This window comes from Vulpes vulpes, chromosome 15 (genome assembly GCF_048418805.1).
Source record: "Vulpes vulpes isolate BD-2025 chromosome 15, VulVul3, whole genome shotgun sequence".
NCBI lineage: Eukaryota > Metazoa > Chordata > Mammalia > Carnivora > Canidae > Vulpes > Vulpes vulpes.
In genome coordinates, this window is record NC_132794.1 from 42,531,130 (window position 1) to 42,547,203 (window position 16,074).

At 38.0% G+C, this 16,074-nt stretch overlaps 1 long non-coding RNA gene across 1 annotated transcript in view; it reads right to left on the minus strand.

Annotated features, from left to right (window-relative positions):
• The window catches only part of LOC112919923 (uncharacterized), a 185,569-nt gene that overhangs the window by 37,547 nt on the left and 131,948 nt on the right, over positions 1-16,074 (minus strand). The window contains exon 4 of the long non-coding RNA XR_003234985.2: positions 3,402-3,556. This is a non-coding gene — a long non-coding RNA (uncharacterized lncRNA). The remainder of the gene's footprint in view (positions 1-3,401; positions 3,557-16,074) is intronic.

A 16,074-nucleotide genomic window follows, 5' to 3' on the forward strand; every position in this document is an offset into this window, starting at 1 on the left:
CTGAGGTTGGACCAGCTCCACATCCAGGTCAGGGTCAATGTTGCATGCACTGCATTTTCCACCTGGAGCTCCTGAATGCAGTGCTGAAATGCACTGGGTTGCATGTGACTGCTTTTTTGGGGCACAACATGAGAGTGATTTATGAGGGAGGAGACAGAAATGGCTGAGACCCACAAAACACAGTGTCTTCCTACTGTCTAAGAATCCCCTGCTCACCCATGACTAATATGGAAACAAGGGAAATTTGCAGAATTCTAAAGAGACTCTTGGTCAACAGACTGTAGAATGCACAATGCTCCCTACTTTGGTCAGAGATTAAGACCGTTTTGAAAACAGTACTTTTCTTTGCATGAAAGGAACCATTCATGTGATGAGTGTTTCCCAGGTCTCAGGTTCAGAATGTTGGTTGAATATTAGGTAGCAAGTACCTGACCCCCTTTTTACCTAGGCCGACATTTGTTTAGTTGAAGTGGCTAATACATGCACCTTTAAATTCCTTACTCAGTTTTTTGATAACTGCACCACCCCCCCACGAAGTATTACATTGTTTTCCTGTCTTCTCAGTGCTAGAAAACAGGCAACTTTTCTATTTTCTTCCTATATCGACATTAGGGCTTTGTTTTTAATAATTTAAACTTGGTAAGAAATGCTAGAATTTTGAAGTGTTATTTTTATTCACTCATTAAGGAACAAAGCCCCTTTCCAAAATAAATAGACTTGAGGTCTAGACTGGGAAAACTTTGAAGGAGTAAATCTAGGCATAGAAGAACTGTCCTTCAAAATTCACCATGAAAATAGTGTGGAGGGACAGAGTGGCTAAGGAACTGCTTGAGGGGATAAATGAGATGATGAATATTAGTGTAGGCTAAATTGTTTCCTCCACTCCTGCCCCTTTCATAAGTTGACGTCTTAACCTTCAATATCTTAGAATATGCCTGCATTTGGGGATAGGGCATTACAGAGATAATTAAGGTAAAATAAAGTCATATGGTAGACCTTAATCCTATGATTGGTGCCTTTATAAAAAGAGATTAGGACCCAGACAGCATAGACAGTCATGTGAGGCGCAATCATGTGAGATGAGGAGGTGGCCATCCAAGTGAAGGAGAGAGGCCTCAGAAGAAACCAACCTGCTAACACCTTGATCTTGGATTTCTAGCTTCCAGACTGTAAGAAAACAAGTTTCAGTTAAGGCACCCAATCTATGGTATTTTGTTATAGCAGCTCTAGAAAACTAACACAGATTTGAAAGTGATTGGTAATTTGTGGAGTACTTTACAAATATTAGTTGTCATCATTATTATTAGGGGAATCATGGTGGAGCCAGGGAGTGGCAACCAGCGTGGACACACGAAAGCAACAGATATCAATAAAAAAAGATTAAGTGCTGACTATGATCTTGATTTATCAAGATGAGTAAGTTACGCTTTTTGACCCACAGCAAATGTTAACATGACACAGAAGACAACTGAAAGAGCTAGAGAGGCTCAGGGAGAAGGCAGTTACTTCCGCTTGTTGGGTGTGGTGAGTAGAGGTGGGCGAGAGGAGCATTTGCAAAGTTTTCAGGGAAAGTGAGTGAGGGAGGCTTTGCCAGACAGATGAGGTGGGGGAAGAGGAGGAAACATACACAAGGCCACTCAACGTGGGAAAGTGTGCCTTGTCTCTGGAAAAAGGCCATGTTGTGATGGCAGGACAGAAAACACAGGGAAAGTGTGGGAGATGAGTCTTACAGAGAGGGTTGGCATCAACTTGTAGAGGGCCTTGAGTGCTGCATGAAGAGATTTAGGTGCTATCATGTAAGTGATAGTGAAGGAAAATGTGTTGTTTTTTATTCTCTCAACATTACTTTCTGCTCTGATCTGTTTTTCTTCACATTCATTGCACACCTTCACCCAGGCTTCAAGTGCCTCCTCTCTCCCAGTCCACCAGGTTCCATCAGCCAAATTTCTCCTTAAAAGCCATCTTTTCTAGAGGCTGATTTTCCACAGATGCCCACCCTTGAAAGGTAAGTGTTAGCATGGATGTCTTGGATTCTGAGCAAGTTTTGCCACCAATTTGATAGATCTTTTAGGGCATGTGATTTTTGCAATTTTGTTAAGAACCGACAATAGTGATCACCCACAGAAATTGGCCAAAGTGTGTTAGGGTCTCAAAAAGCATTGATTGACTGGATGAGTAGTGTCCAAAAGCTGATATATATCCCATTCTCTGGCTTGACCATTCTCCCATTCTCTCTCTCTCTCTCTCTCTTTTTTGGTTATCTGAATTAAAATAACATCTATAAATTATGGAACATGGCCAAAGAGTTAAAAACAAGTTATGAGATTAATTGAAAATACGTGCCATTCCTTGGAGAAATTTGAAAAGGAACTTTTACTGATTCATATTTATCTGTCACAAGGGAAATGAAAGTCATACTCACCATTTATTCAAAATAGTCCACATCATATATTCTCAAATAGCTGCACAGAATCTTTTGACTATGGTGGGAAAGCTGAAGGACACTGCAGAATATGTGTCTGAACAATTAGGTGGTGGAAGAATGGGCTAAATGTCTACAAAGGCAGGAATAGTCTTTTTCACCACATTTTCTGCCCCTGCATACCAACTTATAAATTAGAAATAAATACATGCCTCTGATGTCTAGCTCTATCTTCAGGACACCAATAAAAAGCTTCCATTTGGATCAAGAGTTAGTTTTTATGTTCTTAGAATTCACTCTTCTATCATTTTAAAATTTATGCTCTAAATTTAATTATGGAAAGACAATTCTTAGAGAAGCAGTCTAAAAGTAATTAACAAGAGCGCTGGTATCAAATGACGTTGGTTCAATTTCTGGTGCTTTAGTTTGTAATAACCCTGTCCAAGTCATTGTAATCTCTTTGCACCTTTGAGGATTGCTGTGAGGGTTAAATGAGATAATCTGGGTAAAATGTGTGCTTAGAGCAATAGTAGATGAATACAATCTATGTTATAGAGAAGAACATTCTCTGCTGAATGCTGAGCCTTGGAAGTAAGTTGACAAAAGAAGCCATACAGAATGCCAGATACAATTCTCATCTACAGCTATACTTTCTCTGGTCAGTGGACAAGAAATGATGATGCTGACTGACATAATTGGCAAACCACAACCAGAAAAATCAGTCTATTTACATTTCAAATGGCTCAGAAGAAGCAGACTTACATAGCTGTAGCAGAAAGCTAGCAGCTCAGGGAATTTGTGTTAATAGGAAATATTTTTGAACTCTTGAAGCAAAACACATGTTTATACTTAGGAAGAACAGTTTATTTTGGGTGTTACTGCTTGACTGTGAACTTCAGTATTAAAATCCTTAGGCCAGCTTTGCACTGGTAAGACAAAGACATTTCAGAATAGTGCTGAAGTTAGTGTAAAAGCTTACTCCTCAAGGAGAATGGTGGAGTCTTTGTTTGGTGGTCTAGATGTTAAGCCAGTATGCCACATGGATAATTTCTCCTTGGGATAAATGGGTCACGGGTATCAGAACCAGTGTGGGTAACATCTTGTCCATCTCTGCTTCCAGCAATGTCTGGAACTCTAAAGTGCAAAAACAGAAAATGATGAGTTTTCATTGTTGACCTTGCATAGAGCAGGTGCACAATCAATAGTTGTTGAATACATTTATCTACTACTACAAAGTCAATTTCTTTGGGGGTGGGATACGGATAAAGGTTCCTGTGTCTTGTACAGGTCTGACAGCCAGCAAGCATCCGTTATGTCTGGTTCTGTAGTATGTTTTGCCTTTGGAGTTCTCCATTATCATACCAAATGGAACTAATGTTAAAATATTAGACATCTAACTTTTCTGGTTTGTAGTCTTAGTAGAAATTCTACTTGTAACATGATTGAAATGAAAATGCCTTTTCCTAGATCTGGAAGTGATGTTCAAGTTGAACTTATTTAAAATAAAACACAGGAAAGCAATGCTAAAGAAACATTTAAGATAAAATCTAACGATGATAAAAATCAGCATCATCATTTGCTGTTGATTTGATAATGTTAATCATAAAAGTGAAGCATGAGTACATTATAAATACTGTATGGGGAGAAATATTAAGTTTTTATTAATCAATAATAAAAGCACAAGAAATAAATAAAATATTTTCAACTGTCATCCAACTTCTAAGTATTATAAAAATTTCTCATATGGGAGAATTTCCTCTTTAAACTGAGAAATTCTCTTGTAACTAAAACTGTCATAAAGTTGCCATATTAGACTAATGACCTTTAGTTATAATTGGATAATTGAATTTTAAATTGTCAAGAAAATGGAACTAAAATTCATAAAACTTGCCAAGAGAATAGCTCTTTAATACGCATTTGACAATCTGAAAAATACCACAGCTTAAGAAAAAACGAACCTGCTATTGCATTATCCAAGGGCAAAGCAAACACTTGAATGTTTCTTTTTTCACTCAATAATCTCAGGATGAAAAAATAGCTAAGTTGCTTTTGTTGAATTTGTGGTGCATTTGCTTTACATATCCTTTATTTTTTTTTATAATAAATTTATTTTTTATTGGTGTTCAATTTACCAACATATGTCTCCTTTAGAGTAACATGTTATCAGTTAAGATTTTTAGGTGACTCCTGTACCTCATATAAGGATCATTTATAGCTAACTTCTTATTATAATGACATTTAATGATATATTATTTCATGATATATACGATGCCCAATCTCCAATCATTAATTAAGAGTACAGAAGAAATAAGCAAATTATTTAGCTGGATAGAAATTGTAATGCATAAGAATGAAATATTTGGAGTATCTGTGGATTAAAAAGACTATCCATTCTTGAATTTATTCCACATTGAAAATTTTTGACATGAAAGGCAAGTATTGACAGAAGTAGGGCTGATCGATATTGAACCTTAGGGGTCAAAGGACTTCATGCTTAGTGTAATAAGCAACTTAGTTAAGGTATTACAGTGTTTTGGGTAAAGTAACAGTTATTAAGGGTCAGGCAAGGTTTCTTTGATAATCTCTAATTTGGGGAGGCTTGCCTAGTTCAGAGTCTCCAAAGGCTTGAGATGGTATGATTGAAGCAAGATGATGGCTTGGAAATAAATAATGAGAAAGTGAGTCATTACACACAAACTTGAGGAATTAGATTATTTCCACTCTCCACATTCAAATCCCATCTTTTCTTACCATCTTCACAGAACTTTTATGAAATCTCTAAACCTAGGAAGCTTTAGATGAGAGGTAAATCTCTTTTAAGTTTCTAAATGGCTTGAAAGCTTTATTTTTGAAAATTAACTAGCACATTCAAGGAGGCTATAAATTATAAATACTACCAAAGGGAGCTCTGTATCTATTCAACCAGATATGGTTCAATGAAATCTCAGAAACACCCTCTACACTTTCCACTTAGTTGTGTGTAGAACATTAGTACCACATGGAAATCATTATCCTTCACTTGAACATTCGGGGTCATATTGGCCTACTTAAATGTTTGGTTTCCCAGCAAATCTGACTTTTAATGTAACTCAGAAATAGTTCTTAATTATTTACTTTAAGATTTGTGCTAGACTTACTGGGTTTGAACTTGGAAAAAAGCAATAACGTAAATATATGTCACATTTTTTATCATAATAAAACAATGATAAAACAAGTAGATAATTACATAGAAGTAAGTATATATTGCTTGGCCTGGAATTTAACAACATAATTCATTCCTTTATTGTTATTTTCTTAAATTAATGTAAAACTTTACAATTAAGGTGGAAAAGTTCAAGATTATGGGTTTGAAAGAAACGATGGCATATCTGAACATAGAAGAGGAGGAGCTGAAGTGCTAACTCAAGTACTTTCTACCTACTGAGGCCCATATAAACACAATTCTGACTCTTCAAGTCCTTCCTGGGCAGGCACTAAGTGCTCTGCCCTCCGTGACCTTTCATCTAGAATTCAGAATGTATAGATACATTCAAACAACAGAAGTGGGCATTGATCAGTCAAGGAAGAAGCCGTGCACTTTCAGTTTCCATTACATTAAACAAAATACTCATTAGTGCTTGGCATTTTCCCAAGCAGACACAATCTAGGTGTCCACTGAGGCTTCATTGTGCAGTTAAGAAGTTTAAAAAGACCTTCTAGACATCAGCTAGGGACAATTAAGGGATGGGTAAAACTACTCCAGGGCAAGAAGACTGAAATTACTGGAAACAAACACACATAGAATATCAACTACAAAGTAGACAAATTATCTTTAAGATCAGTTAGATATTCAAAGAGACAAAGACTGAAGATTACTTTGCTTAATAATCATTATTCTCCTTAATGAAACCACAATACACTTACTATGGGAGTATTCAGTTATATTAAAATAAAATATGTGGTAGAAAAAACCTAATCCGATGGAAGCCTGTCATCACAACGTAATTATTCCTATCGTTTACCCAACAAGGGAACTAAGTGCTACTATTATTAAGAGGTCCTAATAATGTAAGTTAGCTCTGAAATTCATATCCATTAAAACTGTTGAAACATGTTTTATTGCTAAATGTCGACTCCCATATCCAAAACAGCTTTTAGAAAATGTTAGAAAGAGACTACTTACATGCAGGGCAGACTGACAAACTTTAACTGAGTATTTCCTTCCCTTCTGCCTTGCTCTCTTCCAGCACCATCCATCCATCCATCCATCCATCCTTCATCCAGAAAGCATTTATTAAATAGTCTGTGTGTCAAGGGGACACAATAGTGAGCAAGTCTAACAAGGCTCAGGTATACATGAAGTTACAGGCTAGACATGAAGCAAAAGATTTCATATGATTTCTATTGCTGTTGGTATTTAAACAACCATATTTAAGAAACCTTTATGCAAGATCATTAAATTGTGTTAAATTTCAAAAATCACTCACATTACCTGTTTCTTACCCTCTGGGTTGGGGAATATGAAGAAAAAAAATTGTGACAAAATTTCTCGTATTTTAAGGACAGATTTATCCGTGCACTTAGGCTGATCCAATCTAAACTACCAGCAAGTTGTAGGAACAAATATCAAATGTAAACTTTTTCTCAAAGGGATGCTGTGCTACCTATTCACAAGGAATGCATGAAAAAATAAGAAAAATGAAAGACCACAAGCTTCATATGGAACATGAAAACCTCCTTGAAATTGCTACACTATGCTCTCCCTGCTTTTTAACTCAAAGACACCATTTTATCAGTACTTAAAACAGATCTTTAAATCCCAGAGATAATAATGCTTCCCAGCTACATACAACTGGCTGCATCTGACAAGCAGCATGTACTAGGAACCTCACAGGGGATAAGGTTCCGAACAGTCAACTAAGAGTTCAAATCCCAAAAGAGGTGCCCCTGGTGTGCAGAGCACTTAACCCTTCGACCAGTACCAACATGACTATTCACAAATTATTGATGTCTCTAAATCCCTGGCAGATTGCAGACAGTTCTTGTATCCATCGAATCCCAGGCATATGGTCACTAATGGGATGGCTTAAAAAAAAAACACATACACACATTCAGTCTTTGCTACGTGAATATAAAGCCACTGAAATGCTAGAAGGTGATTGAACTGGATGGAACACTGTTAAATACATGCTTAGCCTCATGTTATGGATCATTTCCATTGACATCTATCTGCGTCCTTGGTACAGTTTAATTAAAGCTGTCTGGAACAAGTCTGCCCTGTAAATGATCGTCAGTGCAATGAAAAGGTGAAACACGAGGAGGCTTGAGGCCTTTTTGTAAAGCATTTGAACAACTGTCTCTGTGGTTACCAACAGCAGTAGGAGAGAAATTCATTTTCAAAATTGGCCCGCCATAACACCTTTTGCAAGAGAAAGTGGGGCTCCTTCTGATGTCATCTTGGAGTACTAGAAGCTGAGTTAGGTAGCCAGATCTTAAGAACTCAAACTGGATCATGTTCTGGTATAAAATAGATACAGGTTTTTGGTGCTGAAGCAGTACGTCCTATACGTAACTTTCATGTTTGTAATTTATTTGACAAAATATAAACCCCCCAAATAAGACAATTTTGCCTAAAGTAGTCCTTTTCATAAGACAATTTTGCAATTAGAAGGCAGGAACATTATTTATTTAATTTGGTTTTATAGCATATAGAATACTAGCACAGTAAGTAAATAGCTTCAAACAATTAAGATGTTTATTGAATACCTTTTATATCTCCATTACTGTTATGGAGCCAGAGAAACAAGATAAATAAAATATGGATTTGAGGTACAAGCAATGTGGGACATAGTTCATAGTTTAGAGATTGAATCCTTTTTTTTTTAAAGATTTATTTATTTATGATAGACATAGAGAGAGAGAGAGAGAGAGAGAGGCAGAAACACAGGCAGAGGGAGAAGCAGGCTCCATGCCGGGAGCCCAACGTAGGACTCGATCCCGGGTCTCCAGGATCATGCCCTGGGCCAAAGGCAGGTGCTAAACCGCTGAGCCACCCAGGGATCCCCTAGAGATTGAATCTTTTAAAAAAGATTTTATTTCTTTATTTTGCAAAGGGGGAGGGAGAGGAGGAAGCAGACGCCCTGCTGAGCAGGGAGCTCAGCATGGGCTCCATCCTAGGGCCCTGGGATCATGACCTGAGCCAAAAGCAGGTGCTTAACCGACTGAGTCACCCAGGCGTCTCAAGACTGAATAAATTAACTAATTATACCTACTTCTTATGGCACTTCCTCCCCTTTAATATGACTTTATTTAAAGAGATGTAAATTAAATTATACTTGGTCTTTAATTCCAGAATTAATTGTACTTTATGAAAGGGCCCAAAGGATTGTGCCATGTTTAAAATTTTCACTCATTGACTTCTCCACATGAATCCATGAGGCATGAGATGGGCTTACCCTTTTAATTTAATGTTTATTTGGCATCTCCTTCATAGAGGACATCAAGCTATATCTTGTGTCCTTCCTCCACCCTCAAATGCTTTTGTCTCTCTCTGTTCATTATAATATGTTTATCCGGACTGGTGAAAGGTAATAGTAGCACTGAACAGAGGAGCACTCCTAAATTCAGTAGGATGCTATCAGTGCAGATTATCTTAGCCTTGATGCCTAACAGAAATTGGTCAGACCTATAAGATATTATGGACAACAAATAGGCTAGTTAAAGCCTATTTGTTAAAGTTAAAGCCAATGAATCAGGGAATCATATATTGAGTGCTGACTATATGTTGACATTATGTTGGGAACACTGGGGACCAGGGTGTACCAGAAGCATCCACAATAAGCTGCAAATTGGGAAGAGGTACATGTTGGAAGTCACCAAGAAACAGTGGAGTTGGAGGACCAAACCCTAGAGTGATGTCAAAAGACTTACTGAGGGAGAAAGAACTTGAGTTGTCTTTGAAGAATAAGTCCAGGTGTCCAAGCCAAAAGCATAGTGACAGGAACTTGGCAAGTGGAAAACCGGGTAGAAAATTGTCTTGCTTTGAGTTGAGGACTATATCTCTTGGAGTCTGATTGGGAGAACAGAAACCACTTTAAGTATTTAACATAAAAGAAATTAGTACAGGGACCTGATTTTATAGGTGATGACTTGAGATGACCAACAGGAGACAGCGTAGCAATTAAAGATTAGCAACTTCAGGAAGCTGCCAGCAATACTGGGGTTGCAAGGACAAGGGAGAAGATAGAGCTTCTGGAGCTTGGAGACCAGGGCCAACCAGTGGAGGATGGAATTTGAGAAGAACTAACCAGTAGGTGCTGGAACTATGGAAAAATACAAATGCAGTTACTACTAGAGGTCTGCACGAAGTAGGGAGAAGAGGAGAATCCTGGCTTCTACCTGTCTGGCCTCCTGCTCCATCACCTGGCAATGTTTCCTATGGACCAAGTCCAGACAGAAGCTGACAAAGACCCTGGGAGGTGAGGGGGGAAATGTCTGCAGGGTCAATTCCTTATAAAAAAAATGGAGTTGGTAAAAGTAAGGAATATTTATAAGAGCAAACAGGCTAATGATCAGCAAAGAGACTAATACAAAATAATGTAAGATTGTTACAGCAGAACCCTATTAAAAAGTAGATTTTTAAAACTAGGGAGAGGAGTTTAAAGCAAATTGGCAAGAGAAAGCCATTTTAGGTTTTTGGGAAGGAAAGAGACATCATGAAATTGGTATTTAAGAAGTATTTGATCAGAATTTGGAAGAACATTTGAGACAGAGACAAGATAGGAGGTAGAAGTTTAAAGGCTGTCACAAACTCTTTGACATTCCTCTCTCTGAGAAGTGGGGTGTGTTTATTTCCTTTTTCCTTAAATCTGGACTGGCCTGTAGAAGGAGTGATGCTGCACCAGTTCTGGGACTAGCCTTTAAGAAGGTTGGCATATAGTTAGCTTGGAACTCTGAATTGTTATGTAAGAAGTTCAACCACCCTACTGAAGTGGTCCCTTGGAGAGGCCCTGACTCTCCTGAGTCCTCCAGGTAAGCCAATGGCCAGTTAAATTCCAATGAGTGACTGTTATGAATGCTACATGGAGCTGAATAATTGCTCAGCTGAAGATTGCCCAAATTTTTGATCTACAAAAATCATGAGATATAAAACAATGGTAGTTGTTTTAAGTCATTAAGTTTTGGTATCCTGTTATGCAGTCATATGTAACTAGAATTGAGGGTATGTGATAATGTGAACATATGCCTGATATGATATGCCTCCAAGTCGAGGGAACTGTGAAGAGACCCCCAGTTTTGGGGAAAATATCCTAAATCCTCTTTGTGTTTATAACAAGTTGATGAATTTTTTTCTGTAAAGGGGTCAGAGAGTAATTTTTTTTTTTTTTTTTTTTTTTTTTTTTGTGGACTGTATGGTCTCTGCATTTACTTTTCAACTCTATCACTGGAGGCCAAAAAAAGCCATAGACAGTATGTGTAGGTGAGTTTCAATAAAACTTTATTTACAAAAACAGGAAGCTGGCCCCGAGTTGGTTGTAGATCATAGATTTCTTTTTCCTCATTTATGAAGCTTGCAATTTAAAAGAAAATTCAACTGGAGATATGCCATACATAGATGACACACAGGAATTGAGATGTAGATTGAAGAATAATAGATAAATATTCTGGAAGAGGATTTAGGATACTGCTATTGTATCTTCTTGAAGGCTACTTCATTATTTCTTTTAAAAGATACTAAGATAGTTGGTAAATATGTTAGTGGGCTGAAGGATTATTTGAATTTATAAGGTGGGATCCTTGAACCAGATGATTTATAATCTGGAGGCAAAGAGAGGACAAAAATCAAAGGGAAGTGGATCTTCAGAGGGAGTACAGATTTTCAAATCTATGAAAGTAGTCCTGGGTCCACTGTCAATGGTTTTCAAATTTATATAATTTCAACCCAATGTATTTTATGGGTAAACTGGGGTATTCTAGAGGCATTCTTTTAAGTGTGACTAACATCCTTCTAATTTCTAATTTATATCACATTTGTGATTTATTTGAACAATTATGAGTTTGGCAATATTTCTTGCTTGTATTTGAAAAGCATTCATAACATTAATCTCAAAGTATTTATATCCCAAACTATCCTGAAAAGTCAATGGTTATTTTCCATAATTTATGATATATCGAAGGCATTTTATCATGCTATTTACTCTTATGTCACAGGAAAAAAGCGTGACCTTTGAAGAAATAAAACAAGCAGCCTTTTAGTTCCCCTGCATATCTGTTAAGTTTATGGATATTTATTTTAGGCTTTATAAAAATTCTATCAGGCAGCTCAACAATTTAGAGTCACACAGCATGTAAATTCTATTAAACAAAAGCTCTTTACCCTTTCACCTATTGCCCTACATATGCTCAGTACAGTGGTACAGCTATTCAGGACAAACAATAATAGGCTGCTTAAAATCCTTAATATAACTGATGCAGGTACGCTAGAGGATGCTAGTGAATATTCAAAGGTTGTTGTTGTTTTTTTTTTTTAATCCATTTCAGGCAGAGAATGGCTGAGCATTCTGTTTTTGGCCTCCAAAGGAGCAACCTGGTTAAGAGGTGAAGTCTTCTTGTAGTTCCTGCATTTGATAAAGTACAGACCTTGCAGCATTCCCTTGTAGATCTGTGACCTCAAGCCCTGGCCTTTAGACCTTTTTCCTCCTTGAGGATAAAATGATTAGTAAGTTCCTTCTCTTAGATATGTTAGCAGTTTCTGCTAAGAAGAGGATTTTCATAATATTAAAGTGCCAGGAATTATGAGGCAAGGCTTGCTCTTAGATACTAAGACAAACCCAGTTTCAGCCAATGACACAGTTCCTACGAAGGGCCATCTGTTTAGCTCTAACGGCATTTTCTTTGTTTCACCTTTGTAGCTTGGTTTCAAATCCTGTCTGGAACACCTGCTAGATGTGAAATGAGATTGGTGGGTCTCAGTCCATTTGTGGCTGGCTGAAATTTCCCATCTTCCTTTCCAGAAAAATGGTCCATAAGGAAATTAAGTGAAAAGAGTTAGATGTCACACATGGATTCACGTATAGGTGTACTGGAGGCCTAGATAATCTTCCTGTGTAAAAAGTACAATATAAATTCAACACTGGTTCATTGGTTCATCTACTTTGCCTCTCAGCAGCTCTCTAACACCTGAGGTCTCCTGTATCCTGAAGATGATGCAACTTTAGGGACATCTTTTTACTATTCTAAGCCACTGCATAATTTGAACTGAGATTGTAACGTGGCTTGAAATTGGCTGTGATTTGCTGCTTCATTTAAACAGGGATGGTGTATGAAAGTAGCATAAGAGGTACATGTTCTGTGCTTTTTTACATTATGTAAATAGATCTGAAGTCTCCATAAATAACAATTAAAGAATATTCATAGGCTAGGAGTAAACAGATTAGATGCCTTCGGGCCATCCATTACCCAAGAGAGAAAGTAGAACACTGTAATTTGTCATAACCCAAGGCAGTATTACCTTTAAATGGTATGAATTTTGATTTCAAGAGTCAATAAGGTCTTTTCCATATAAATTTAAGAACACCAAAAATTGCCCTAAACTTACTAAATACACAATTAGTTTCTTGTTACGGATAATTTCTATTGATCCAAATCTGGTTTGTCAGCATGGATTAATCAAAATCGTCGGGGATTGAGATCTGGATGGCTCAAGGGATCAGTTCCTGGGCTATGAGCTTTTCACCCTCAGGTCACCGTTTCCAATACTTATAGGAGTTTCAAGAGGCTGATTTGACAGCTAATGTGAAACAAACCAATACCTTCAACTGAGTCCCGTGCATGGATTCACTGTCCCTTGTATTCAGGGACGTCATCCCTTAAAGTCTGAGGGTATATGTAAGGTGAAAAGTTACTGCATTATCAGCAGTCCTGGTTACTATTCTACGGATACATCCATATTTATAATCTATGGTAAACAATCATAATTGCTGTCTGCAAGGCTGTGTCCAGTTATAGAACACTTATAATTGTGTGACATTTTCTGGCAAACCAAACCAGTTGATCTCTGACTGGTTGCCCCAAGCTGTTATATATTCTGCTCTTTGTGGGATAAACTGTAGAAATGTTTCTTTTCTAGAGATTATATGCATGTGTATCTCCTTTCTTTGTTTGCCTTTCAGGCCTTTTCTAAAGCACAGGCTATAACATTCTTAGCTTTTATTACATAAAACTCCTGGTCCAGGTCTTTACCAGACAGGATTTCCTGAAGAAATACTGTTCTCTGCAGTTCTTGGGTTTGATGATTATCCTTCTTGCTCATGGTCCTTCGGAAGCTTTTGATCCCCACTTGGGCATCCATAGTGATCTGCTGGGTAGTACAGATGCCCTGGTCTTCAGCTACCTGATCTCATCCCACTACGTCTAAGAAACCTTCTGAAGATCCACTCCCTTCAGCCCTCAGTCTATCAGAAGCTCTTAATAGCTTTCTTTATTCAAGGTGAGTCAGGCAACCTTGTTGTTAAGATTTTTCTAGTGGTAGCCCCATAGATTTTGTTGCCAGGGGTAAAGCACCCAGTTTCTGTCTTGTTTTGGTGGAAAAATTAACAGACTTTGATTACAAAGATACTTGCCATTTTTAGGTAGAAGAGAAAGAAGTTTGGTTGGTTGGGATAAAAGAAAGGGGATTTTTAGCTATCCTAGATCATTTATAAAGTTTTTCCTTCTCTTGACTAGGGCATTTTCAATTGCTGGCTTTTCTATAAAACTATACACCTAGGAGGCCAAACATAGTGACTATTGCCTATACTGACTGCTGTGCTATGAACTGAAGTTCGTAGTTCTCCATAATATAAAGAATGGGAAGGATCTGGTGCTTTTGGGGGTATTCTCAGAGGGAGCTCATGATACTCTTTAGACATTGTGGAGGAAATAGCATGGTTCTCTACTACTGGGCCATTGTCTATGCAGTGAAGCCAGTTTGGTAGAATGTCCTGATGATGGAAATCATCTGTTAGAGAGTGGCCAAGGGAACTGGTAGTTTGTTTATGGTTATCCGTATATCTATGGCTACTTAATTTCAAGTCTCATTGTTATGAAATTGAAAGTGGAGGTGTAGAAGGTTCTCATTAAACCAAGCAATGTACCTTCATGGATTCCAGATGTCAGGGAAGTAGCCCAAGAGAGTTACTGTACAATTCTGGATTGCTGACACAATTGCTCCAAAATGATCTGAGTCCTCCTGGCTCATAAAGCTGTTGGTGTGGAAGGAAAAAAGAAGAGCCCCTGATTCCAAGTAAATGAATGGAGATGACCTAGCTGAGTGTTCTCCTTCTTAGTCCAGGAGAGGGAAGCAGACAATCATTTTTATAAAACTTCTTAGTTGAGAATGAGGCTATTCTGGATTCTCCCTCAGGGGATCTACTAATCTCCTGGAGATATGCTGTTGACAAGTAAAAGCATTGAATTCCTTGGACTTTTTTTCCCCAGTGCTATCATAGTACCTTGTATACATTTCAATTACAGCATCATGCTGAACTACAGTCATTTACCTGGTTTTCCTTCCCAATGGCTAAGGGGAGCAGTAACCATATGTTATTCATCTTTATGTCCTCAGACCACGGGTACACTCTGGCACGTTACCTGCACACAACAAACGTATGACAAATGAGTGGACACTAGACTCCAGAGAGGAGAACCAGGTCTTCCACACTTTGTAATCCTACTCTTTCCTTTGGTGTTGGTGACCTAGAGATGGAATCATTCCATGTTAGTATAGTATAGTTGGTAAGCACATCAATGCCATGTGCTCAACTAGAATCATGATTCTGATGCTTTTTAGCTATGTGATTTTGAATAAGACTTAAATGCTTCCTCTGTAGAATTAGAATAATACTTAGGTCATTTGGGATGTGAGCATTAAATAGAATAACCTGGGATCCCTGGGTGGTGCAGAGGTTTAGCGCCTGCCTTTGGCCCAGGGCGCGGTCCTGGAGACCCGGGATCGAATCCCACGTCGGGCTCTCGGTTGCGTGGAGCCTGCTTCTCCCTCTGCCTGTGTCTCTGCCTCTCATTCTCTCTCTGTGACTATCATAAATAAATAAAAATTTAAAAAAAAATTTTAAATAGAATAACCTGTAGTTCCTGGCACATGTAAGATACATTATTATATTATTATTATTATTATCATCATCATCATCATCATCACTGCCATCAAAGTGACAATATGTCCAGTTTGCTGCTGTTGGGAGACAACATTTGTAACAGCAGGTAAGGGTGCCAGAATTATTGTTATGAACAATACTCATGGATCAACTAACTTTTAGTTATTGTGTATCCTCTGTGTGGTTTGATTTGCCAGGTGGAAATAAGTGGCTTCCTTCTAATTTCCTCTAGAGAAATAAAATCTCATGATTTAGGCAGGGGGATCTCTTTTTGCTTCCAGGTGGCCCAGAGGTGTGTGTGTGTGTGTGTATGTGTGTGTGTGTGTGTGTGTGTGTGTGTGTGACTGATCTGAGCTGTGTTTAAATATCCAGCAACTGTTTAGGCAGAGAAGAAATGTGGGAGTACAGAGGCATGGAATGCCAACTTTCTGACCAAGCCAGAGAATGCTCCTAGATTCCTAGGTGGGGCCTAGAAATGCAAGGGAAAGGAGGCAGCGTGGACAGAAAGTTCTGGAAGCATGG